Raw genomic sequence first — 27,987 nt, 5'->3', positions numbered from 1 at the left:
AGCAACAACGATAATTTAGAATAGTTTTTTAAAGAGCGGTAAAAATCAAAGCAGCTAAACACATGGAAAAGTCTGTTTTTAAAGCTGTGGCACACTCCCAAATGAAAAGTTCCAACAACAGTGCAAGACTGGGAGTTGTAGCCTTTGGAAGGAAAGATGATGGGAAGGTGAAGGTATTTCTCCAATGTGTGAGTGCACAGTATTGACTCCAGATGTGGCCTGGGGTTTGATTTGATGCTTCAAAAAATGGCCCGAAGTTGCACGGCCCAATTCCTTATTCAATTAATTTGGAGAACAATCACTTTAACTTGGGTGTTAAACCTGAGTTGATATTCAGAGGCTTGAGACTTCATGCTTCTCCTTGATTATCATGGGAAATTTGAAAATGGCAATTATATTTTTATATGTGGCAGAAATGGACAGTATTTGCTGGCCTACTAACCCATTAGAAGGTGATGAAACCTGCCAATTTGGTTTTGTGTTATGTGCCAATATAATATAATATAATATAATAATATAATATAATATAATACAATATAATAATGAGCAGCCAATAACTTTTTTTTTGTTTATCCCCTGTTTAGGGAATCAAGCCTGCCAGGTTTCAGAGTTATATCTTCAGGGGGGTTGTGCCAGAGCAGCTGTTAAATTCTGGGGGTCTCAAGAGAGAAGGCACTCATTCTCAATGTTCCTGAAAATGGTAGGCAGTCCAGAAGTGCCAATAAGGGTACAATTTTATGCAAGTTGAAGAAGAAGACGGAGAAGAAGACGCAGCAGCAGCAGCCATTCTAACTTGCCTTACAGCAGCAATGGCTTCTGTCTACATATGTACAGGATTGTGCTCTAGATGAAATGCCTGCAAAGTTTCAGGAATGTAGGCACAACCTTTTATGTGGAAGGGGAGTCCTACAACTTGGCAGGCAGAGGAGATGAGATTAGCTTCCACTTCCCTTCTCCTCTAATTTTTTGAAATCAACACACATCACAAAGGTCACCCATGGCATGAAGCCAGCAAGATTTCAGAAGAATAGGTGCAGGTCTTAGTGAGGTATCATGCATGAAAACCAGATTAAGGTCTTTTTCATAGTGAGCCCTGGTGGTGTTGAAATAATGGCCATCTCACACTCTTGTCCTTTCTCTCTCTCAAACCAAAGTGATTGGCGATCCCTTAGTAAAACACACAAGAATCTCAGTCACACAAGCACATTCCTTCCTCCCTCCTGTTCATAATTAATATTTTAGAGAAATGAAGGCAAAAGACACTATTTCAAGAAGAGGTATAATGATTGGGGACAGTAACACAACAATCCACATTCAAGGGCTGAGTGTAGACTGAATGTGGGTTGTAGAACCATGGACTGTTTTTGAAGTGAGGCTTATTTATTATGTTGTCTGAACCCAGTCAAGATAAGAAACCATGGTGTGAGCAACCCACAGTTCACAACCCAATAACCAAGCATAGGTTCTGTTCATGGGCTCTTCGTAGCTTATGAATGAATTTGGAGTCAGTCAATATGATAATCTGCATTTCAACAACCACTCACACTAAGCACATGCAACTCCTGAGTATGGATTATACATCTGTTTCATTGAACTGGTAATGCAGTTCTGGCCTGGTTCAGTTCTGGCCAGTTTGGAGGAAAGCCTGCTTTACCTCTGGAAGCATCGGAAATGGCTCGAGTTTGGTTCAATGATTTGTTGAGGGCGCCAGACTTCAGCTGAATCTGACTCACATCCCTCTTCTTTACGAATAAGTGGAAGACAACTGAGCGTGCTGCGGGTGGCAAGTTCACTGCCATATATTAGGTACTGCAGAGAAACTGCACCAAAAGGTCCTCTTCAGAGCTTTGAGTTACGGTGGCCAGTAGAAAGTGGGAAAGACTCCTTTGCCTTTAATGGGGAGGAAGGAGAAGGACCTTATTCAGGCACAAATCTCTTGACATGCCATCTTCTACACAAGCAGTAAAGGCGTCACAGCCTTGGCCTCTTTTGCATCTGGCCATCCTATGTTGACTCAAACTGCAATTCCCCTCAGTTTCTTGACATGCGAGCTGACTCACGTCTCCCTCCAGCTGCTGGCTCTGGAATGCATCCGCTTCTTCAGCACCCTGCTCCATTTCAAACATTCCATACTAACCAACTTCTAAGGATTATCTCCAAGGAGGGGGACATGACCGGAATATCCGACTCTATTAACATGATTTCATCCAATCCCAGATCGGATTCCTGCATTGCTTCAAGGCAAACTCACAGTGATAGCTTTGTTCACAGCAATCTGTCAGCAAACCCACAGCAATACAAAAGAGGTTGCCTGGCCCGGTTTCTGCAGGCTTTTCCACCCTTCTGAAAACAGTTCCCTGCCTTGGTGCCCAATTCTAGGCCTTCTGTCAGAAGATGCACAAACACAGCCCAAAACGGAACTGGCTTGATTTTGCAATGAACCACAAGAAGTTATATCTTCAGATGAAACTAAATCACTGTTTGCAGAGGTAGTGTTGTTTCGACAACATTGCGATTGCTCCTTAGCAATAGCTTCTTTCAAAGCGATGAGGTATAACTGAGTCCGTTTCTCTGGCATGTGGGAGTTTTGTGACCACTGAGTGGAGGTGGCAGCAATTGTGTGTGAGCATGTGTGTTTGGGGAAGGTACTTGATGTTTTACATTCCATGCATTGGTGCATCGATATTGCTAAGTATGGTTAGTAATTATATCGACGTAAACAGTGATCCAGCAGCTATCAAACATCAAGGGGTTTTATCATCCTGTGAACTCCCATCTTTACACGTCTGTCAAATTCTTGGCCTCTTTCCCTTCTCACTAAGTATAGTGTATCTATATTTCATATGCAAATTCTCCAGTGAGTGATTCGCCTGTTTTGTAAGCTACACTGCACCTGTAACATGTGGGATTGAGTTAAAAATGACAAGCAGACAAGCACAGAGCGCATTATCTTGACAAACCCAGCCTCTGAAAATTAGCCTGTCCCTGAATTATTGAAATAACAAGGAATATTTCACTCAGCTATGCAGAAATGTTCCTAATTGTCCACTTTAGCCAACTTCTTTCAGACTTCACAATCGGTCAATTTGCAGTACGGGCTTGCAAATTCCTGAAATCCCATTAGAGGATCGCTCAACAGCAGTTCAGCCACCCTCATTTATTTTAATAACCTGCCAAGGAGACATGAAAACGGGAAAGGAAAAGGTGACAATATGACAGAAACCTGATGTGTCAGAGCTACATTATAATCTAGTTAAACTACTTTCTGCCTTTCATTCCTTTTCTGGTAAGTGGTGAACTAATTGTCAAATTACTAATTTTGTTGGCATTAATATCAATACCAAGGCAAGAAACCTCCAAATAGATAGCCCTTCTTCTGTTATCTCCGTGGCAGCTAGAGGGGGGGGGAAAAGTTCTCGAATCACAGAATGGCATCTGTGAAACTTCACCAATTTTGTGTTGTGACGAAAGAACTTGCAGTGTGTCGACAAAGGAGCTGTGGAACTTTGAAACAGTTTGCCAGATGTCAACCAGTCAGCACCAACTTATGGGAACAGATTTTTAAGACTACAGAAGAAAAGATAATACACCTATTTTTCTTTAAACAATTGTACTCCTGTCCGAGTTGTGAAACGTCACCACTCATCTTTGGAAGTCTGTGCCAAGTAATTGGCAAGAGTGGTGAACTTGGATAGTACTCAGTTCTCTGTGTACATTGATGAACCTTGCTTGGGAAGTAGCCCGTAGGATTGCTATGGGGCTAAAGTTTAAGGCACTTGTTAATGAACACTTAGACAAAGCAGAGTCCTACAATTCCTAGCAGGACGGGCAGTTCTGGGACTTTTGCTCTGTCTAGACAAACACAGTTGTGCCATTTCTGCAGTTGTCCCTTCCCTTTCCACTGCAATCCATGCAGGGTGGTGTACAGAGAATTCCTGGGAAATATCCAACCCAGTGACTGACCAGACACCCACCTGTTTAGCTTGAGGAGGTGGTTGCAGTTTACGTCCTTAGATCGTACCCTGGGGCAAAGCTCTAGGTACATGGATTCTGGGAAAGCAAATATGATAAACAGAGAATGTAAAAATAGAACCATTGCAGTGCTTAAGCAACCTGTCGCCTCTTCACTGGGCCAACAAGGCCCTCCCACCCAAGCGCTCCATCAGACGGGCCAAATGAACAGGGCAGAGAAGATTTTTGACCCCTCTCATCAATGATGGGTATCCTGTCACATCATTTACATTACTGAATGTTAATGGAGTTGGAAATCAGCTCACAGCATCCAATTGTCATCGTCTCCCCTTATTGTCTACCTAAGGGATTAAAACTATGATTGTTTTCCTCCCAGATCAGATAAGTATTAAGTTTCCAACAGTCGAAAGAAAGACAAGGAGAGATACGTACCATGGGCACCTTGCAATGTAATTCCATGGCTACTTTTCTAAAAGCCCTTCCCTCATGGAAACATACATTAGAACAATATTGCAGATCTTTTCTAAATGACTGTTACTTTTAAAGAATGCCAGATTCTTCCATTTCTATCAGCCACATATGATCTCTATTATTGGGACCTGGTTACCTGGTTACGGCTTGGGACCTGGTTATCTAAAGGAGCGCCTGCGTCCATATTTGCCCTCCCACCCCCTGAGATTAGCGGCAGAGGCCCTTCTTGGGGAACCCTCCGTGAAAGATATTAGGAGGGTGAGCACCCGGAAGAGGGCCATCTCTGCGGTGGCGCCCCATCTACAGAATGCGCTCCCCAGAGAGGTCCGCCTGGCACCGTCGTTATTTGTTTTTTGGCGCCAGGCCAATACCTTTTTATTTAAGTGGCATTTTAATTAATTCGTGGATTTATTTATTGTTTTAACTTATTGCCTGGATGTTTCTGGTTTTTATATATTTGTATTGTTATTTATTTGATGGAAGCCGCCCCGAGGCTTATGCGAATGGGGCTGCATATAAGAATCCCAAACAAACAAACAAACAAACAAATATTATTTCCCACAAAAGCTGCATCACACCAGCTTCTTCGGCCATTCTGCTCATTATGGAGAAAGCTCCTGAGCATCAAAAGTCAAGAGGAATGTATACAAGTTTAAGTTGTTCCTAATGAGGGTGAATCATGGGCTTCTCACCGTCTTTCCCCACTATCACATGCCCAGCCTCCTTCCGTCTTTGGTATCATTTTTGGTTTTGATTGTCTTTGGTCTTTGCATGGGCTGTCCTCTCTCCCTCTCCCTCTCTCCCACATACACACAATTTTATAGCCCCAAGATAAAACAGGTGCTCCTGCAGAAATTAAAGAACGCTTTGGGCCTTCCAGTTGTTTTGGCTTACAACTCCATTATCTAGTCCATGGCAAGGGGTAATGGGAATTGCATGGCAAAACTCTGGAGCGGCAACCACAAGTTGCTACCCTGGCTTTAAAGGACGCGTTCAAAATTCAGAATGAGTCAGTGAGTATGGGCAGGCTAGCAGGATAAACTAGGAAGTTCCACCAGGACAAAAGTTACAGCATTATAGAAAAGAAAAGGGTGGTGGAGACCTGAAATCCATCCCAGAGCAATCATAAAGCTGATTGTAGCTGAGCAGTTTGCCATTACACACAGCTGCAACTCTACCAATTAACTCTCTCCCACTGAATATGTTTCCTTACACCTTATAAACTAGTGATGCTTATCTGTAAAGCATTGGCAGAAATTTAGATGTGCTGAAATATTTTTAATTATCATACAATGAAAAACAATCCCTTACAAAAGATGACCTTCCTAGCAATGATTTTTAGCAGGGGATGAATACATGTAGTTCTAAAATCAGTATAACTGAAATCAAGGGCCTGAAATCAAGGAGATTGACCAGACATGCCATTTCTGGGAAGGGAGTTTGGGTTTATAGTGGGTAAAACCAGTGGTTGAGTTTGCATTACACCCATGTGGCTCATCGTGTGAGCTGGTTGTAGAGTAACTTGCTGCTCCTCCTTCCACCTTTTTTGGTTGTCCAGCCTGTATTGCAGAATCCTTCATCTCATCTCCCCTGCATCTCATCTCCTTTCCAAATGCAACCCTCCCCCTTCCCCCAGACCCTCATACAGTTGCCAGTGACTGCTGCCACACCAGTGCCCAAGCGGCACTTTGGAGTAACCACCATCAACTCTCTGCCTTTGGTGGAAGAGACAGAAATGTGCACAATTCTGCTGATTTTTTAATGCTCTGCAGTTCCAAAGGATGGAAGCCTTTCTTTAGACAGCTGCAATAGAAAGTGCTTGTGGAAGTGGGTCAATGCAGTTCTCCCCTTCCTAGAGAACTCTGATGCTTGAGGAAGTTGAAAAAGGTGAAGGAGCTAAGAGGCTAGAGATCACATCACTTCTTTTTCTTGGGGTAGGAAGGGCTCCCTTTGTCTTTTTATTTTTCAACTGACAGCTCACCAGTTGACAGCTATCAGGTATGCACAAAGCAACCTCTGTGCAGCCTTGTTGGTTAGAGCTCATCGGTATTTTCTACTGCATGGCGGAGATCACCAGGCATAGCAAGAATTTTTGATCCTCTTGCTGACCAGCTTCACTCATCTTTTCCAGCAACCAAAGAGTGAACCAATCCCCTGGCTTTGGAGGATATGCCAAACCATCGTGGGTTTAGCAACAGCTAGAACAAGCCATGGCGTGTGTGTGTATGTGTTTGCTGTCCCCGAACAAGCTACCCTACGGGAAGTGGTCTAGGTTTGGACAACCCAGCAATCCACCATGGACAGTTACCCAGTCAATGAGTCAGCAATAGAGTTGTCAAATATATTAAAGAAAAACATCAGAGCAGCACATGGGAAACTGGTAGTCATCTTCTCAGAAGATGCTTCTATTTCTGAATGCATGTAATACACAATGAAAGCCCTGCCTACTAAATATTAATTAATTGTTTTCTATATCACCATAGCCAACGTTTTCTGTAGCAAAACAGAGAAACAGATCCTTGAGAAGGTAGAATGGATTGTCCATCCCTAGAGTTTGCAGAGCATTGTTTTTGGAAGTTTCCCTCAGTAAGATAATATTCATGCAATGTGGGAACAAGCCCTTCATGGAGAGGACTATGCTGGAATTCCTAGCATGCTCATGTTTATTCTATTTGGTAAATGCGTTATCTTTTGTTTAATCTGTTGAGCATTCTCCACCCAAGCACATGAGAGCTCTGTTGGATCAGATAAAAGGTCTACCCTCTGTTTTTTTCCAACAGACATCTGTGGAAAGCACGGTGCAGACATCATGCATCCATCTTCTCCAGAAGTTGCTCCTCACTCACTGGTGTATTGAGCACAGATACTGGAGGGAGCATATAGCTGTTCGAACTCATGGCAACTGGAATCCACCATGAATTTGTCTAATCACTCCCACTCTTTAAAGCAACGTTCTGAGATATCACAACAATTTACAGGAAAAAATGCCACTCTGTTTTGTGTGAAGAAGTCCTGCATTTCATCGGTCCCGAAGCAACCAACATTCATCTTCATGAGATGCACCTTGGCTCTAACACCGTGACAGAGACGGAACCCCTCCCATGCGCTTTCTCTGGACCATGAGCCATTCTGTATATAGAAACATAATAAACAGAGCGAGTCAGAAGGGGCCTCCCGGGCCATCTAGTCTGACCTCCAGCACCAGCTGGCTCTGCTCACGACATGCCCACCGTGTGCAAGTCCAGCCTATCCTTGAACACCCGCACCGATGGGGCCTCAACGACCTCCCGTGGAGGCCCATTCCACACCCTCGGGGTCCTGACTGTCAGGAAGTGCTTCCTGGCATCCAAACCAAACCTTGGCTCCCTGAGTTTTGCTCCACTGGAGCGCATTCTGCCTTCCTCCGCAGGGGAGAACAGGTCTCTACCCATCTCCATGTGACACCCTCTCACATACCTGTATGTTGCCAACATGCCTGATTTGTTCCTATTATTTGCCTTTCCCCCCCAAATTACCCCCCACCCCAAGCATCATAACCTTTCCTCATAGGAGAAATGCTCCAACTCATCTTGGTTGCCCCTTTTCTGTACCTTTCCCACCTCTACAATATCTTTTTGAGATGGGTACTCAGATCTAGGCACCATATCCCAAGTGGGGTTGCAGCATAGATATGTATAAAAGGTATTCTGATATTGGGAATCTTATTTCCAATTCCTTTCCTAATTACCTGCAGTCGGAAATGGTACAATCCACTGAACACATAAACCGAGCCTAATTCACTGGAGCATTTGATGTTGCTAGAAATAATTGCTAGAAAATGGCAAAAATCACACCACTGAGAACCAGCAAAAGCCCCATCACTGCTTTGCGTGGAAAGCTTCCCAAACATGCAATGCAAATTTTCAGGAAGGTGGGAATTTCTGCAAAAATAAGTGGAATTGTTTTTCCTTCTCTTAGCTAAGCTCCATTTTGTTGCTGGCTTGAACAAAAAAAGATACAGTACATGGAGACAGGGGAAAACTGCACCGCCGAAATACTATCTCCATTTTGGGAGGGAAGTAAAAAAAGACGACAGCTGCAGATATTTAGCCTGCCATTAGCACGTCTGCTTTCTGTTTCAAACATTTAAAAGCTTCTGTTTTAAATTAAGATAAACACGTCCCCAAACAGCTGAGCCGTGGATGCCGCAGAACAATTGAGGAAGGATCAAAGTGCCTGACAGATAAAACTATGCTGGATGTGGTAAAATAAACAGGGCTTAATCCCTTTATAACTTGAGTAAATAAATACAGCTTTAATTCAGATACAGTTTTGCCTCCAGGTTACTCTGTTCTGTTAACACCTATCTGTCAGGGGTAATACCATGTAAATAAGCTACTCGGAGCTTTCCCTCTTGCATCTCCTCTAATCCTCTTCCATTCTTCTAATCATCCTATGCACAGAGGCCAGTATCTATTTTCATCTGGCGAGATAAGATCTCCTAAGGAATTAAAGAGGCCTTCCACTTAGCTTGGCAGCAGGCCCGGCCTTGGCTGTGATCTAGGGCTTTAGGGATTTCTCATTATGCGCTGGTGCACGCTGGATCGAAGACTCACATTCCTGGCTACTGGATTTTTAATCCTCCTGCGACCAACGTTCGAGTCTCCCACTTATTTGAGATCTTTGATTACTCAGAGCTCCGAGCCTTTGATTGAGTGAACTTCTGAAGACTGTGTGCAACTGTTGATTTCAAGTTAGTGGTTTTAAATAACTACTGGAAAAACAGATAGGAAAAACCCAGGATTGAGCTTTTCAGTCTCTCCTTCTCTCTCCCCTATTTTAAAAATTGACTTTCCAAAGCTTATGGTTTTGTACATGAATGCAAAACCTCCCCATGCAGATAAGGAACCAAATCAACGAAGAACTGGACTGGACCAGTGGTCTCGTCCATTGGCTCTGTGCAGGACGCAACACGCCTTGCATTGCTCCAAGCTGAGCACGGAGATGTGTGGGTGCTTCTCCCACTTTTTCCAACGTAGAAGTGAAATCCCAGTCACTGCAAGAGATTAAGTGCCTCTTTACCAGCTCATTGTGTTTGCTCTTTTTAACAAAGGATGGTTACCTTCCTTAGGAGAAAAGGGGACAAGAAAGAGGTGCTTATGGATGTGAACTGAATTTCTTTCCTTTTGGAAGTGACTGCAAAGAAGGCAAAGCAGGGGCTGGGGCAGCTGGATTGACATCTTCACACTAAGGCTGCGAGGTTGCCCTGAAAAGTGGCCATGGACTTGCAGAATAACCACAGCCCAGCTCCCCTGTTGCAGCCTCAGCAATACAAGAGCGGTAATATCAGCCTGCCCAGATGCTGCACAGGTTAGAATGGTTGCAATTCTGGGACTGGGCCCACTTTATGCAGCGCTCTCCCTCCAGTATTTGGACCCAACAGAATCATGCTTTAGCTTCCACATACAGACGTGTCTCTCCCCCATGACCGAGCCTGCTGCCAGTTTGTTCCGTGATTTCCACATTGTGAAGTCTTGCTTTTAATGGTTTTATAAATGTTTCATTTCAATGTTTTCCAGTGTAAGCCACTTAGAGGTATGTTTTAAATAGAGTGAGGGGTGTGTAAAGGTATTGCATAAATGCAGGAAGTGAATACCTGGGCAAGTCTCTGCATGCTTACTCAGAAGTAAGTCCCACTGCGTTCAGTGCAGCTTCATCCCAGTAAGTAGCTACGGGGAGAGTTTTGACTATTGGATGATATAGAGAAGTAATAAGTAAAAACAAAACAAATATATACAGGATGAATCATTCTACTTATTGGTTGGAGATTCAAAGGGCTATAGAAATGCCAAGTACTATTTATGAAAAGCAGAAATCGTCTTGAGCCTCTTCTTTAAGAGGACTTGCAAAAGGTTAGAGATATTCTGATCCTAAATAATAGAAGACGGGAATGCACTATGTAACAAGGCAGCTGGGTATTTGCCATGGGTAATTCCAGTGCTGATTTTTCATGGTCTGTATTTTTGTCTGTTGTTATGTTGCAGTGCCACGCATTTGCTACATGAATACTCGGCTTTGTAAAGGCTGCGAGCAGAACAGGAGGATGTGGGGAATGAGGAGCAGAAGAAGGGGGTGTGGTCTATAGCCCACCCGTATACACCCATCTATTTATTTGTTTTAAATGTATAAATATTTTTAAATGCTTCAGAGTCAGAAAACCTAGCAGGTCTCCATCACCTACCTGCACCCAGGTGACATCTGCAGACTGGGCCTTATCATGGGTGACCCATGTCCCTGGAACTCCCTTCATGATGTTCATGATTCGGGGAGGAAACACGGGATGAGTTGCAAGCATTTTTTGAAAACAGGTAAGCACACACGGTCTTCCTTGGCTTGCAGGTGACACAATGATCCTCAATTAGTTTGGTTTCTCTGTTGTTTATAGTAGTTGATTCTGTTAGTTACTCATTTTTGCCACAACTCCCATTGTGGATTAAATGAGTGAATAATGAGTGTTACTTTAATGTGCAAACCACTTAGATACTTGGCTTATCAAAGGCTACACAAGGAAGAGGAAGGGGAAGGGGAAGAGGAAGAATTGTAGGAGTCTGGAAAATGCTGCTCATAGGCAGTCCTAAATCGAAAAACACCCTGTTTTAAAAATGTATTCTTATTTTACAACTCACATCTTCCCTCTTGTGAGGAAACCAAGAAGGCTTGCATAGCTCTATTTTATCTTCACAGCAACAACCCTGTGAGGCGGGTGAGACTGGGAGGGAACGACTGGCTCAAAGCTTCATGGCCGAGTGGGGATAAGAACACACAGCTCCAAGTTCCCCAGTTCAGCACTCTAGCCATTGCACCAAGCTGGCTTTCCAGGGGAAGGATTTACGTATACCCAGATTACAGCGTCGTTGCACAATATGATATACACACCAAGGGGAGCTATGCGTGAGTGACCGTAGGAGCACTCCAAACCAGCTGGACCCACAGCAGAAATTTGCACTATGAAGTCCCACTGTTCATGGTACTGGCCAGTCTGGGTGGTCTGCAAAAGGTTTGGCTCCTGTTTCCACAGTCCTACACACACACACACACACACACACTGGTTTCAACCATTCTGTACAGCCATGCAAGCCAACAGGCACGATTGGAAGACAATTTGGCCTGGCCAGCCCTTCGGGCTTTGTTTAAAAGAATGAACAAAACTGGTGGTGTTTATTTGATTGCTATCTCACCTTTCCATCACAAAACCATCATTTTGTTTAATCAGTGTCTTTTTCTGGTGAAGATCCCACTTGCAGTTAGGGATCTTTCTACAGAACAACTTCTTTGGAGGTTCATCTCCCATTTTGATGGATGTCAAGGAGAAGACATGGCGTAAGGGCCTAAGGGCGGAGAAGCATTTTGGGTTTGTGGTGGCTGGCAACACGAGGGCACAGGGAATGGGTAGGGACTGTGCCCTGATCTATGCATGTTGGCTAATGAACAGGGGTAGAAATTAAAAATAAATAAATAAATAGGAGGGGACAGAGAGAGCTTTGCTGGAGACCCTTGAGAGCTGGTCAGAGCAAAACAATATGGGACCAGATGGTGAAACAGACTCACCAGGTGGCTTCGTACATCCCTGTCCGTAGGTAGGCATAGATTTCTCCCCAAATCTCTCTCCCAGTCCAGCCCAGAGATATTTTCCAGCTTGACTTGGGAGGCAATGAATGTGGAACTTCCAGCAGACAAAAGTTATGCTTGGCTGAACCACAACACCAGCCTTTTTCAACCTAGTGCTCTCTAGATGAGTTGGATTGCAGCCCCTAGCATGCTTTGCTGGCTGGGAAAGTTGGGAATTGGTGTCCAACACACCTGGGAGACTTCTGGTGCACTTGTGTGAGACTCATCATGCTATTTCCAACGTTTCAGGTTTGGAGAAGCTTCTTTTTGGGACCGTGCAGCCTCAAGCTATGGGTCAAGGTCCTGGGACTTAGCCAAGCAAGGTAATACAGCAGACTAGGCATGTAGGTCATACCAACCATGGGTACGATGAGGAGATACAACCCACAAGAGGGAATGTTGAAATGGAAGGCCTTTCCAATGGAGACCAACTCTGCCCTTTAGAGGTGGACCTGGTAGCTTCACACCAACACCGGTGAGAAGCCCAGCTAGGGGTGTTATGGGTGGAACGGAGGTGTGTGTGCTTTCACAGCACCCCTCCCCAAGGGTTGCAACACAAGCACACTCATAAGGGGAGTTTTGGGAAATGATTGCTAGACTGGGGTCAACTGACCACCTTCGGTATGCTCAGTGACATAGCTGGATGACTTACATGGAGAAACAAAGATTTTTAAGCAAAGAAATGGTTTGAGACTGATGCTGGTCAGAGGGAGAAACATGGCTCACAGCAACATCCTTGCAAACATCCACACATTTATTTAGCAACAGGTACTGTCAGGGTGGTTCGCAAAGACTGAGTTTGTTGGACATGTTCCTATCCCAGTGCTCTGTCCATCCAAACAAGGACACCAGGGAAACAACCAAGGAAGGGGAAAGAAATGGAGGCCAGAAAATGTGTGATTCATTCAGTTACGTATGAATTACGTTGAAGAAACGGCAGACTGGTTAATTCATCAGAAGATACACTCAATGAGTCCTTGAGATGGGAAAGAGGGGGAAATCCTGCAGGATATATAGTAGTTTTCTTTTCTTTATAAAAAACAAAGCAAAGCAACCCTGCAGATTTGGTTGGGGTTCCAACCAACTGAATTCAAGCGTGCAAAACCCGTTAGGTAGCAATGGGAGCCGGGAATTGTCGGAGCCGATGGCAGACTCCAGCCATCACAACAAATGCACTCTTTTGTACACAGCAGGTGTATGAAGCAGATAAATGTGGGAGGGCAGGATGAGGTAGGGTAAAACAAGCTTGCATAATACAGAGTGATTTGCATAATAAGTAGCCATCTCAGCTCATCCCCTTCCTAGCCAAGGTATGGTCTACATGAGAAAGGAAGGGTATTAAATGAGACATGGATTGATGATGCATCTGTGTAACATCTGGAGAGGAACGAGATGGTCATTTGTTTCTTCCTACCCCCAAAATCCTCTCGGACAGGGTGGGGGGAGGGGGAGTCAGTATTCACAAAGGCTGTCAAAATACGAAGGAGCTGCCACCTAGATTCTGCAGTGATCTGGAGGAATGTCTGGAAGTTAAGCATGTTACAGTGGGACCTACAACAGAATCCTGGGTAATAGTCACATCTCTTGATCAAATTCCAGCCAGCTACTCATAACTTCTTCCAACAGGTTGCTCCATTCTTCCACACCCAGTTTTCAGTTTCCTTTTTCAAGCTGATGCTCAACATTCAGCTGAGCAAGCATAGCTATTACTAGGCCGCCTGGCACTGGGTGGGTGTCCCTTCTGGATTTTTTCAGCCTTCCCTGGAAGGACCGCAACATCTGATGGAAAGAGACTTACAACGTTTTAAAGCACACCTGAACAACTTCAGACCCCGGAGGCTGGTTATCCTCTCATGTTTCTCTGCCTGCTCCAATGTTTCATTTTTGCTTTCAAAAAATTGTTTTGCTTCTGAACCAATAAGGATTCTGATTTGCCAGTACTGAAATTAATATGAAATTACCTAGCGAATGGCTAAATTAGGTATGTATCACTTGAAGAATACTGGAATAGCTTCTCTCTCTATCGATATCATCTTTATATCTATATCTATCACCATCTGTGTCTATATTCTGTGTGCATTACCGCTTGTCTTTTGCTGCTAAAGTAGAATGATTTTGAAATCAGCCATAACTTTTGTTCCAGATAAATCTTTAAAAGGACCTTCAACAAAGAGTGAATAATGTCAACAAAAATGGTGGCAGGGACACAAAAGATATATTTTTTCATACTTCGTTAAGCCTGATGGTTCTCCCAAGCATGCCGATACCCTTTTCTTCACATTGGACTTGTTTTGGCTACAATCCACCCAAATTTATATAAAAATAGATGATATTCAGGAGGCCTGGTAAACTTAGTCTTACTCTTCATCCACTAAGCTTGGTTACATGAGAACTGGAATAACCAATGAAGTTTCCATGAGGATCAAGATTTATCCTCAAAAGAAGATGCTGCTTCTTTTGGATGACTCTGCATCACCCCGTCTGGTTACGGGACTGCTGCAGGGTTTCTTGGGATTGGGGTGTCGGGGAAAAGAATGCTGGATTTCCAGCCATTTTTGTGATATCTGTTACAAATATACACTCTAAGTAAATTCATTTTTATTTTCTCAGTATTTTGAAAATTAACTGGTTTTATCCTTGCTTTTATTACTATTTTATTTGTACTTTTTAAAAAGATGCATGTTGTTGCTGTTGTTGTGGGTTCTGTTTTTTTGGCTCGCTCTCTGTAAGAAACCCAGATACTTTTTTTTTAGTAATGGGACGGCATACAAAAACCACAAATAAATAAATAAACCAGTGACTTCCAGCCACCAAAAGCCAATGAACAAACTTCTCCATTTTGCTCTAGAGACATTGACTAACTGTCACTACCAGCTTGCCAAGAAATCAGCCGTATTCCTGTATTCCTTTTTTCAACGTGTATCTTTGTTCTTTTGCCAATAGTATGTTTTTTGCATTATGGTATAGCTACACTTTGGGGGCTTCTAACGGTCACACTGATGAGGGCATGTGGCACAATAGGTTTCCCGTTCTAAATCCGGCCTCAAACACGTGCAGAAGAGCAGATGACCAAGACCTCCTGCCAATGGGCTTGATCCACTGCCATCTGGTAATGAAGATCTCATATTTTTAGACCTGCTCACAGTGAGGTGCTTGGCAAAATCTTCTGTTGCTTATAGCAGTGAAACTTGGCATTGCACATGGTGCTAAACTGGGCGAGTTGGGTGGCTGCCATCTTTAGCTCTGACGGAAAGCTAGCAAAGCTCTGCCACTGGGGCCACCAACCGTCCCTTCTGCCAGATTCACAGCACTTGCTCGGGCTGTTTGCACGTGCCTCCCGATCCCTAGTTTTCCTTGCATGGGTCACTGTGCGTTTGATGACCTGTAGCGGAATAGAGGAACTGGCCTCATTGTGTGTGAGATGGTGGTGGTATATGCAAACCTCTGACATACTATGGCGTCTGTGAATATACATGCCGAGGTTCACTTGTGTAAACCAGACCGAAGTCTGATGGTCATGAGCCTTGCTTGTACAAGCCTGCTGAGTAGATAGATAGTCTCTCCCTTCCATCTTTCCCCATGCACTCTTTCCCATTGATGCTAAAGCCAATGGTGGGCCTGGCCAAGAGGGGTCCTGAGCTGGCAGTGGGCATGGCCCAGGCTGGAATCTTCCTTGATCCCCAGTCTCACACATATAGAAAGCCACACAACCTTCGTCTCTTCCCGTACTCTTAAACACGCACTGACTTTGCTTCACTGTATCTTACTATCCTCCCCATTTCATTGTGCAGGGGTGGGGAGGTTTGGCCCTTGCTTCATGCATGGGGATTTGAACCTCAGCTCCTTGCATGCTTTGATTGACTTTCCCTACTGCCCAGGTGGCCGGTGGTGGGCCAGTGTAGTCTTCAACTGTTTCCAGGCAGGAGGTATAACAACTTAGATGGGGAAGGAGCTGCATCGAGATGTTTCTCCCTGTGTGTTGTCCTCTCCATTCAGATTGCAGCCTGCAGCCTGCCCAGATGACAAGCTGGGTGATTGCCTTTGGGATGAGAAGGGGGATGTTTCTGGTGGTGCCCCATCCTTCCCACAAGCCCTGAGCTTTCCCTGCCCAATGAACAGCTGTTTGGCAGGTTAAGGACTGTGTAATATCAGTAAGAGCATCTGCAGACTGGTTGTGGGTCACCCACATGTAACTTAAGACATTGGGAAGGTTTGCACTGGTGAGCCTACCATGGTTCATCACTGTTTAACCATGGTCTACCTGGTAGACAATCACGTGGTTTCTATGGTACCATGGTCTCCATCCTCCCTGCTCAGTCCTCCTGCTGTGCACATGCATCCCATCTAGGAGTTTAGCAAACCTCCCTGGAATCTGGCTCTCGTCTGCTTATTGGACTTCTGATACTCAGCCCTGGCCTGGAAGCTCAGCCAAGCCAAGAAGACGCCTGTGAACACTCATGGAATCCCAGCTGTGCAACCAGCCGCCGTCTTCAACAGCATGTGCAGTACAAAGGCTGCCAGTCATGCTCATGGAAGAGGGACCCTGCTTGCCCACTTTCCAGCTGTGCTCACATCCTGACAGGAGCCTGCACAAATGCTCACGTGCTTGGTGCCAGGATTGGCTGGAGTCTGGGGAGCCAGGCCCAGGGGATTCAACACACCCCTAATTCCATGAGCCACCACACCTGAACGTCACTGCCAAGGTGAACACGCCTGCCTCCTTCCGATTGCTCCATTCAGTTTGCTAGGCAAGCTCTCTGTCCCTCCCTCCTGTTTCTTTTCTCCCCACAGGCTAAACTGCTTTTTGATGCCTCTTGCCCTATAAATCATCTTCTCCTACTGTGATACTTCCCCACATCAAAGCATTTTTATCCTACCTTATCTCCCCTACCTAAATTTCTACTCAAGCTTGACATGGTGCAGGAATTACAAGATCAGCACTTCGGTTCCCCTCCCTGTGTATTTATTCCCAGAGAGAGCCTGCATAATCTTGGTGGCTCTCAGCTCCATCCCCCTGACCATCCCTGCAGCCAGCCCTTTCCTGTTTACCTGCCAGCACCTGGAGAAACACCTTCCCACTCCCCCCTTGGCTTACCAATCAGGCATGGAGGCTCGTCTTTTTGTCAGCCCACCAGACGTCCCTTTCCCCAAGCTCTTCTCCAGCAACCTTTGCTTTCCATCCTCCCATGCACTCCCGACAAGAAGAACTCTTCTATAGTAAAGCAGATCTTTATTTCAGCAGCACCGGAAAGCTGGTTATTTCTTTAAAAGATTTGTTGAGATAGCAACTCTGGCTTATTATCTCAAGAAAATCATTCAATTCTTGTGCTGGCGTTTAAGCTGTGCAGCCCAACTGTGTGTCCATAATCTAACTGCTTCCCTACCATTATAGCTTTCTTCTCCGTGCTAGCATGTATGCACATTTACAAATTTTTTGGAAATAAAATGAAAGGCATGGGAACTCTGGTTGGCATCTGTGAGAACTGCAGCAGGCTGACAGTAGTACAGAGACCAGCTGACTCCAAAGTTTCTCTTTTGGGCAATGGTGCTTGATTCTTTGCAGCTAGAAAAGGGCAGGTGGACTTCTGGATGACAACAGAAGTTGGAAGGGGAAGGGGGTGGTAGCAAAGAGCAGCCTGTAGGAACGAGGGAAGCAGGGATGCATCTGCTGCTAGGTGGCTGGGTAGTAGGAGCTGCGTGGCTGGAAAACTCCCTAGAGTGGCTGCTCTTTCCAGGGAACTCTGTGGTGGTGGAATACTGGGAGAGAGGAAACCACAATGCTGGTTCAGTCGTCCTGAGAAACCTTTGCGGTAAGCAAAATCCACAGCACAAGCTGTTGTTTCTTCTTGTGGTTTCTAAAGATGAAAAGCACCATGCCGAAATACCATGCCGGGGTTTGGATGACACGACAACAGTAAAAACAGCACCAGCAAGTATCAAGGCTTGTGAACTCAGTAACTGTGCAAACAGTGTTATTACATTGTTTAAGCATCAGGAGGCACTAGACTTGCATCTTGGTAGGGATCAGGCATTCCCTGTTGCTGGTCTGTTTCTGTGTAGGAGAGACAGTCACATCCTTGTCTAACTTCTTGAATGATGTGTCCTACAAATTCTCACTGACGTTTAACTGGCTCCTGGTCCCTATGTTTGGAATTGAGCAGAAATTGTCTCCAGGGCAAACTCACTAGTCTGTCCATGAGAGTTTACGCATGTTTATCTCATTTTCTCCTACAGCAGCAGGTTGACGTAGATCCTCCTAAAGGGGTCACTTTCTAGAGCACATTTTTTCTCACACTATAGCATAATGGTGCGGGTTGATCTCTGCATGGATTTTCTTCTCCCTGCACCCCATGGATAGGAAATCTGGATGGCATTCCACCCATCTGATGAAGTGGGCTGCGCTCTGTTTGCATTTTTCTAATGCATGAGCGGTACATGGACAGTGTGATTCTGGGACTTCGGCATTGTGTGTGCAGAAGGGAGTGGAGCGCCCCATCTTCACCAGAACGGGTGGCAGGTGCAATCAAGGCTCCAGCCTGGCCTGGCTGTGAATCTGTGCTAGGAATGTGGACTTTCAACTCTGCTCTGTAGACCAGCTGTATCCGTTCATTCAGATTCTCCAAATTCCTTCTTGAGGGTCACTCTGACTTGACTTCTTATCAGACTGTGAGCTTTGCTTGACCTTTTTGCTTGAAAATCTCTGTGCATGTTCATGCATATTTTCCCAAATGAACAGATCATGTGTGCACATCTTTGGAATGTACAAATTCTTCTCCATTGATTAACGCAGATTTGTTTGCATTTTTCAAATGCATGAGTGCATACCTTAACTCTGCATCACATCGCAAACTCGGAAATGTATGGGCTTTGTCCACAGATTGCATTTGAGTCTGCCTCAGAAGATATGAACAGGGTAAATCCAGATTAAAAAAATGAACAGGACAGGATTTTCCATACATCCCTGCCTGGATGTGATCCCAGTCCAGCTCAAGCACCCAGCTTGACTTGGTGATTTCAGGTAGGGAGTTACAACCCTGTGCTGCTCTGAGAGAGTCTGCTGTGAGCTCCATCTCCTCCCTTTGCCCATTCAAAGCCACAAACCTTTCTTTGCAAAACGTTTTGATTCATTGAAGTGTTTTTCAGAAACACAATCACCCAGAATGAATCTCTGAGCAGGCACAGAGTGGCTCACTGAACCCAATCAAGTATTTATTTCCAGCAACTCTCCTTATGAGTATGTTTGTGTCCCATCCTTTCAAGAGGGACATTTTGGAAACAAGTATGCCTCTCCTCTGCATGCCAATCTTCTAACTGGGCTTCCCTCCTCTCCTGATGCTGCATCGTGAGGTCCAAAACCAAACCTGTCCCATCTATCTCTGAGAAATTCTCTTGTTCCTCACCTCTGCCTGATAGCTTCACACCTTGTTTATTCTCAGAGGCTGCCTTGAAATAAGCATCTCTGATTCTCATCCCAAGGCCTGGAATTGGCTCACATTCCCAGGCCTCCCCCTTTTCCTCCTCCTCTAAGTCCCAACAGGCAGTTCTTGGGAATTGCATCACACCTTTCAATCACAATACAGCAGTGCTTGGATAGAGGAGCGTTTGACCCATACGATTTCTGCATGTTAATGACTTTGTTTCAGGAAAATTATTGGGGGAGATACTTGTCCTGCTAGTTTAGAGAAAGCCTCAGAATGCCACATTCTTCATCTTCTGCTCACAAAAACAGGCATGAATGCTCAGTAGAAATATGTTATGTCATTTTATGGTGCACAGTCTATAGTTTAGTTTGAAAGAAGGTAAACAACCATACGTTATTTCTCTCTCCAAAATATAGGTGACAGTGACACGTTATTTATAAAAACACATCGGGTGGTGAGTAATTCAAACTTCAAGTCTTTATATTCCTTTAAATGTCATTTCCTCCCCTAAAGGCTGTTATCAAAATAATCTAAATCACTTTCTTTATATTAATCAAAGAATTACAGCACTTAAATTTGTAGTTGTCACTCACACGGAGTGTGCCTAAAGCATTTTGGAATTGTTTTGTGCAGTCTTTTCAATCATTTTGGGTACTTTTTTCTCAAGACGTTGTCAACAAGCACAAAAAATGGGGACAAAAGTGATAAAAAGTAAGAATGCTATTCCTTTTGGACTTTTAAGCTATGGTGTATTTTTCTTTCTACTTATGGTAACTGAATAAATCCACTTTTACCAATCCAATGTTAATAGAAAATCCATCCTTCATGTCTCTATCCCTATGGAACCAAGACATTATCCATGCACAAGGGGAAGTAGCAACAGGGTTGGAACCCCAATATTTTCCCTTTATATTTTCTGAAGTACAAAAAAAAACCCTTTAGAAAAAAGATAAGGGGAGCACCCAAAATAGCCCCGTGAGAGAGGGTTCCTCCCTTCACACATTGAAAGCCACAGACCTTTCTGGCAAAACATTCTTTATTTACCAAAGAATTTTCCAGAAGTATAAACACCCAGAATGAATCTCTAAACATGTAAAAAGTGGTCTGTTCAAATGAATCTAGTACTCTCTTCCAGAAACTCTCTTTGTGAGCATGCCTGGCCACCAGGAAGGGCCTTCTGAAAATGGGAACACTTTCCCTCTGCTTGCCAATCCTCTATTTGGGTTTTCTTGTTCTGCTGGTGACACATCATGGGCTCAAGAGCCATGCTCGTCTCATCCGACTCTGAGAAACTCCCCTGTTCCAAGTCCCTCCTGCCACCTGTCCATTTTGGTTGTTCTCAGGGACTGCCTGACCACCAGGGGAGTCCATCCTCGAGGTTACTTTTCTCTTGTGTCAGTGTCTGGGGATGATGCACATTCCCAGGTCCTTCCCTATGCCTCTGATTCCAATTCTTCTGGGACCAACCAGCAGCCCTTGAGAATGTACACCCAATGCAGCCATCTTTTTCACTCCTAGCACTAAGCATGTTCAGTGGATACAGAATGCTGGCAGAGGAAAAAACCAGAAAACTAGGAAAGGCAGGAGGTGGAATTAAATGGAGAATCCTAAAAAGGGGCATAGCTGGCTGGCTGGGACCATGAACAGGAGAACAGGAGAATGGTGAGGGACCCTTACCCTGAATAATCTGCATAATTGAGAACTTGACAAGATGGAATTTGCTGACCTACCTTTGGAGAAGTTCTAGATTTCTGTGAAAGAAGAGCATCTTGCCATTTGCAGGAAAGGACTAAGGCTCTTGTTTTCAACTTATTACACAAGCTTTTCTTGTTTAACAGGCATCAAAAACAAAGATGGGAATCATCTCATTTCAGCTGAAGATGAAATCCATGTGTGCTTATCTAAAGTTTGATCCAGAATTTCGTATATACGCAGCAAAAGCAAGCACTGTTTTCACATTAAGGAAGCAATTTTATTTTTTTTTAATTTTTGTTTTTACCCCCCTCCCCACCACCCCACACCTTCTCAGTCAGTATTTTTCATATTGCTTTATCTTATGGTTTTCAGTAACCATGCTATTCAACATTGTCAATAAATTCTCACAGTGCGAATAGCGATAATTAAGTCCAATTTACAACCTTTATTTCCATTAAATCCAGGGCCTAGCTTTTAACAGTTTTTTTTTTTTTTTTAATGTGGAGGTTCCCAGAGACAAGAAAATTATTTCAAGGGTTCCTCCGAGGTATAAAGGTTGAGAAAGGCTGTTTAGGGGATATCATTCCACACTCTCTCTCTTTCACTCCACCACTCAGTGTTTTGTGACTAACACACATGCTCAGCCGGCATGTGTAATTTGTCCAAGTCTGGATCTGTGGGTTGCCCTTCAAAAACTTTCTTTTTTCTAAAGCTTCCCCCCCCCCCGCCACACACACACTACTGCAAACCTTGTGGTTCTCCAAATGCCGCCTCTTGTTTCTCAGTAGCCCCACTGTGGCTACAGAGTCATCAGCAACTGCATCATCTGTTAGAGTGCCTGTACCTACACACATACAAACACACACACTATGGTCTGTTACTCTTAGGAAGATTCAGTTGCTAGATAAAAAAAGGAATGACAATAACCAAGGAGCTTTGGAAACTCAACGCTGAAATGCTCTTGTTGATAAACACATACCTGATGGCTTAATCTTTCCTTGAGGTCACATCCTGCCCTATCTTCCATTAAAAAGTCTAAGTAGTGCTTCTAGGCTGGGATGTGTGAAGAATCTGCTTTGAGTGGGTACCCATGGGATCCCCTTGGCTGGGCTGCCTGGACTCCTGCTCACTTTCTTGCAGCTGAGAGCTTGACTTCCTGGGGAATGTGCCAGGTGTTCACACTGCACACCAGGAACTGAACTGCATAAGTAGCACTGCTCTTCTGTACACCTGCAGACTTCGTTTGTGCAATGTGTGCAGTGGAAAAGGTTGCCAGTCATGCAGCTGGACTTCCACAAGTGTTTGTGGACTTCCCATTTTCTAAGCCAAGACTGAGCAGAAGAGGCGGTTCAAGGAACAGAGGCAAAACAGATCCCGAAAGAATAATCACAACCCTAATTATAGACCTATGCAACTGCACAGCTCTTACACTGCAAGCCGTCTTAGCTTTCAGTGTTCAGTTGAGGCCATTTCAGAGACTCAGCTAGTTCTTTTTTCCAGAAACCACAGAGAGTCCACCAATGGAAAAGGAGGCATATGCGCCAGCCCGACCACTGCGGTCTTCATCTGGAACCCTCTGCATTCCTCCCCATAGTGAAGTGAGGGGGAAGACGGCAAGGAAGAGGGCTTTTTCAGTCATAACGCCCCAGCTCTGGAATTCAATCCCACTGGAGGTCTGGTTGGCGCCCACTCTCCTTTCTTCTAGGGTTTTGGTATTTGGCACAACTAATTTATCACTAGTTTTTAGGCATTTTAAAATATTGATTCTCTCCTCCTCCTCTTCCTCCTCCTCCCCCTTCATCACTGTCTCCTCCTCCTCCCCTCTTTTCCAGCTTTTCCGACCTATCTCAAGCTATATTTAACCCTAATTAGGGAAAGGGGTTGGATTAGATTTTGAATCTTGCTGATGTTATACAATTTTTAATAGTCCTTGGAGTTGCATATACACCACAAAATTCACCTAGGACAATTTTGTTCCATTTTTTTAAACATTTCATATACACAATTTATAAACATTCATCAGTTCTCTTTTACAAATATAGATAAACCAGATATAGATACTGCATCATTTGCTAATGTGACAATACTCACAATTATAGTACATATTTCTTTCCTTCACATTGACAAATCCTAGTGATACAACATCTTGCAGACTTTGCTTTCTTTGATTTAAGGCTATCAAAGTTCCCTTTTTAAAAAGGTCCACAAAAGTAGAAAGTGTCTCATTGAGTTATTTATTCCATTTAGTTGCAGATGTCTGATTAGGTATTACTTCCATTTTCTCAGAATTAGCTAATTCTAAATTATTCATTTTGATTTACATTTTTTTTTTTCAGATCTTGAAAGTCACTCTTGAATTTAGAATATTTTTCTTCAAGTTCTGGGCCACTAAATATGTTTGATCTGTAGATCTTGATAAATGGATCGCTTTCTCTTCCATTTGCAAGATCACTTTATGCATTTATTTATTTTCTATGCTTCCTGACAGCTGAAGTTTTCTGGGCGGTCCACAAAACTAGATGTGCATCTTTGCATTTAATCTTCAGCATTTATTTAAAACAGTTGTATGTCACCCAATTATGCCACAGCACCTCTGGGCAGCTCACAGTCATAAGATAAAACACAATAATGAACGAATTACAACACATTAAAAATACAATGCTAATAAAATACGGATAAAAATACAAGACAGAAGGTTGGGTGGCATTAGCTATTAAAATATGCTTTTTAAAGGAAGGTCTTTGCCTGGTGTTGAAAAGAATACAAGGAAGGAAGTTTAACAAATGCAGACAGCATCAGTGGAGAGGTGAGTGTTCTCAGGCTCTCAGCAGGTATGGAGGAAGAATATTGCCAATATGGCACCAGAATCTGTGCTCCCCATCTCAGAAAAAGAAGCTCCAGAGCAGGGATTTTTCTCAGGGCTTCAGCAAGGAAAGAATGGGTTCAGCTCCCTCCGTCACTCCACCTCAGGCTGCAGAGGAGATGCTCTCGAGGCATGTCGAAGCTTTATGGCTGTGGATCACGACGTCCCCCTTGAAGACTTCAACAGTCTGGGCAAGTGGGGAGGACATTTTGGGGCAGTTCACCCCTAATGTTACAGTCCCCATGCTTTCTTGAGATGCAGTCCTGGTTGGACTTTTAAATGTGCCGTTAGGTGAGGCGTTCACATCCAAATCCACGTACACAGTGCAGGGAAGGCCTTCTTCAATGGAGTCAACACTGACTCACTGTTCTTTCCGCTTAATCATAATCAAGGCAACTGTGATGGAACGGAAAAGGTGTTGCATGATGGAGCCGGCTTGCGACACTTCCCTGTACGTTGCTACAAATGAGCCATCTTTTGGGAGAGGAAGAATGTTTCACTGGCATTTAAAAATCTCTAAAGCATCCGTGTCTTTTATGCATACCTCTCACAAATGCGGTGATTTCTCCATAATCTCCGTCAGCCTGAATTCTGCCTTTTACACTGTTAATTAAGGAAAGCCTAAGGCACAAACGGAAAAGCTATGGTATTGATCCATGCATGTTGTTCTGTCTCAGAGCCAAGGTTAGAGCGGGAACAAAAGGGGATTCTACGGTCTCTTCGGAACAAGGAAAGGAGACGGGCATCTATTGTTTCCATTTAAACATCTGGGCATGGAGCCATGACGCTGGACCACTGAAGCTGGAGCCATCAACCTAACCTGGGTTCGTGACCAATCCTTTCCCTGTGGAGGGAATATTTTCCTCTCTGAAATGTGGGCATACAAAACTAGGGGACTCTGGCAGTTTGGGATTGTTTTCTACAACATTGCCTTTTTTCCATACCTGGAGTCAAGTTCTGGCCATGATCATTGACTCTGTTGGTATCCTTCATTGCCTTAGGCATTTCTTTGGGTTGGGTTGATGGTTGACTCATTTTCCTTTACAGCAAGAGTTTGATAAAGTGGTATTTTAATAGCATCAATAGGTTTCTATGCCAATAATAATTAGGCACCCATTTTATATTATTTGCCCACAAATATTATTGAGGGTTCTTTCTTGTCAAAAGTATGAGTTACAAAAATGTGTATTGATGTTGGATCAACCCTAACCCTAATTTAAAACTTATTCACAACATAAAATGAGTTGTTTACATACTAAAATTACTTCACATTTGCTTAGAATTGTTGCTGCACCTTTAAGGAAGAAACTTCCTATGGTAATTCATTTCCCTTCTATTGCCCTTATGCTAACTCCTCCCCAATTAGCGCACATAGTACTTGAGATAGTTAAAGCTCAAGTCCTCCTTCTGGTCATGGATTCACTAATAAAATATAGCACAGAAAGGTTCTTTGTTTCTCTGCTTTCCAAAACCTCTTCCCTTCCCTATTTTGACTTAGGAAGCCCACTGGAGACTTCCTTTTCAGTTTATTCTGATTTGTGTCTGAATCCAGTTGCTGGGTTTTTTTCCCTTTCACATGAAATCCACTCTATATTTTTTCAGGCAAATTTCCCCAAATGTAGGCATCAATATTACATGTTTTTGAAGGGATGCTTTCCTTCTTTCTATGTTTCCAGCTCTGTTTTTCTTCTGCCTTCTACTTATCCTGGACCGGCATTGCTTGCTGATCCTCTTGTCTCCTCTAAACTTTCGCAGGTTTGCTGCTGTTTCACCTCCTCCTCCTCCTCCTTTTCTTTCCCTACTCCTTCCTCAAACTCTTCTCTGACCCCAGAGAACCCATTTTTTAAAAATGTGTGCACCCTTTCAAAAGTATGCATTTTCCCACAGACATTTTTCAAATGGGCATTTTTTTGCTTTTTGTTCTGCAGTTCCCATTCCAAGCTTGCAAAAGTATGGATTTGACTGCAGTTTACAGGCACATCTGTGCTCACTTCCAAGAGGCACAAACTGTGTACATTCTGGGGAAAAGTGAACTGAATGATTTTCTCACAGATGCTTAGCAGAAACAGGCCAATATTCCACTGCTGCCTCTAGGGTAGAAGAAATTTCTCAGGAATTTTTGGGTGAGGGTTTCCATGTTACTTATATAACTTAAGAGGTAGTTTGGGGGCTTCCCCCCCCCCCCCACATCTCCTCCTTTGTTTGGGTAATAGTTTGTAGCATCACATAGCTCTCCCTGCAGGGGAGTCCAGTGACTTCTAACTGAGTGATGCTTCCCGAAAGTGAGGCTATTTGGGGGATAGAATTCAGAACCATGGATAGCTCCTTGTAACATCATATAAAGCTGAAAAGGGAATGGATTAAGAGCCCCACTGACTTAGCATTTCCCAGCCTCCTCTGCTTAACACAAGCTGTACTTGAGAACAGAATGATGCAAAGTAAGTTATTGCCACTCCTGAGGCATTCTGGGAAGTGCATCTAGTAGGAGGCATTGATGAAAGTTCACAGATGGAACTTTTGTTTCAAGTTTTAGAAGCAAGAGCCCTCCAACTCTCCACCAAATTTCTTGTCCATATCTCAAGATAAGCAGCAGCCTCTTCTCAAACTTTGGGGAATTCTCTTCCCATTTCCCTCATTATTTTTGGACCAGTTTCCTTCTTGTCCACACACAGCTAACAGTTGAAAAGTACATTTTTGGCTCAGCTTGTCATGAGCTGGGAGCGCTGTCCCGCAAACCTCTCTTCATTTCTCTTATCAACAATTGTGATGACTATAACCTAGCCATAATCTTGATTATGAGAAAGCTGATCAACCAGGAATGGTTTTGTGATACAAAGAGAGCAACAGAAAGGTCATAAGCAAAAGACTTTCTTTGAGTTAAGGCCTTCTAATTAAGCAGTTAGTTCTTGCCCTTACCAAGCATTGGGTCCAGACTGAATTCCCCACCTTCCTTCATCTCCAAACAGAGCTAGCACCACCCTCAGGGAAGTTCATGATGCTTGTGGGCCAGACACTGGTCATGAACCAATACCTCATTGGTTCACTTGTTTGATGTTGGTCATGGGGATGATAATGTCCCACCACCTCCCTCTGACTTGTTTCACAGTGTTTTCCCCTAAACCAGAGGTGGTCCAATTCTTGCCAGCTTCTTGGGTCTTCTCTCCACTCATTAACCATGGCATTCAGCTAAGCATTCCTTGCTTGCCTCTGTTCCCAGTTCAGATACAGAGTCTCAAATCACTGCCCTGGGACGCTACATTTTGAAAGTAGTCTCTATCCCTGTACAACTCTATACTGTGAATTAGGGATGCACCCAACACTCTCCTTGAGTTGTACTTTGAAAGGAAATCTCAGTAATGGTGGGCAAACTTTCAGGAAAGCCAGCCTGCCATTTTTGATCTTCTCATTGATAAACATGTGCTTGGCCTTAAGCCAAGGCACCAGTAAGTAAGCCTTGCAGGAAAACTGCCCTTCTAGATCAAAGGGAGCCAGTGAAATACCTGGGGAGGTAACCTGGGACCTAATGGGACACCACAGCCCAGGAAATCTTTAAAAACTGCAGTTGCCACAAAAGCAGTAGCACACAGCTCCGAGGCATCTGGTGAGAGCTCCATCAGCACCAAAACATGGCAGCCAGAGTTCCTAGAACATGGATCAAAAGCTAATGGCATGGCGCAAGGCATGATACATGCGTCCCACCTACACAGAATCTCATTATGGCTGCACATCTGTGAATGTTACTTCCTGCAACTTCACAGCTACACATCCTTAAAGGCATGGGGTGCCAGCAAACTTGTTTCCTTTCTAGTTTAAGACGTGTGCCAATTTGACGAAATGCAGGAATGCAGAGTACCAGAAATTTACAAAGCGCCCCCTCTTGCAACTCACCTGGCATTCCTAAGTTTAACATGAGTAGAG

The sequence above is a fragment of the Varanus komodoensis genome, unplaced genomic scaffold (genome assembly GCF_004798865.1).
Source record: "Varanus komodoensis strain SLA01 unplaced genomic scaffold, ASM479886v1 scaffold40, whole genome shotgun sequence".
NCBI lineage: Eukaryota > Metazoa > Chordata > Lepidosauria > Squamata > Varanidae > Varanus > Varanus komodoensis.
This window is presented reverse-complemented; position numbering follows the sequence as displayed.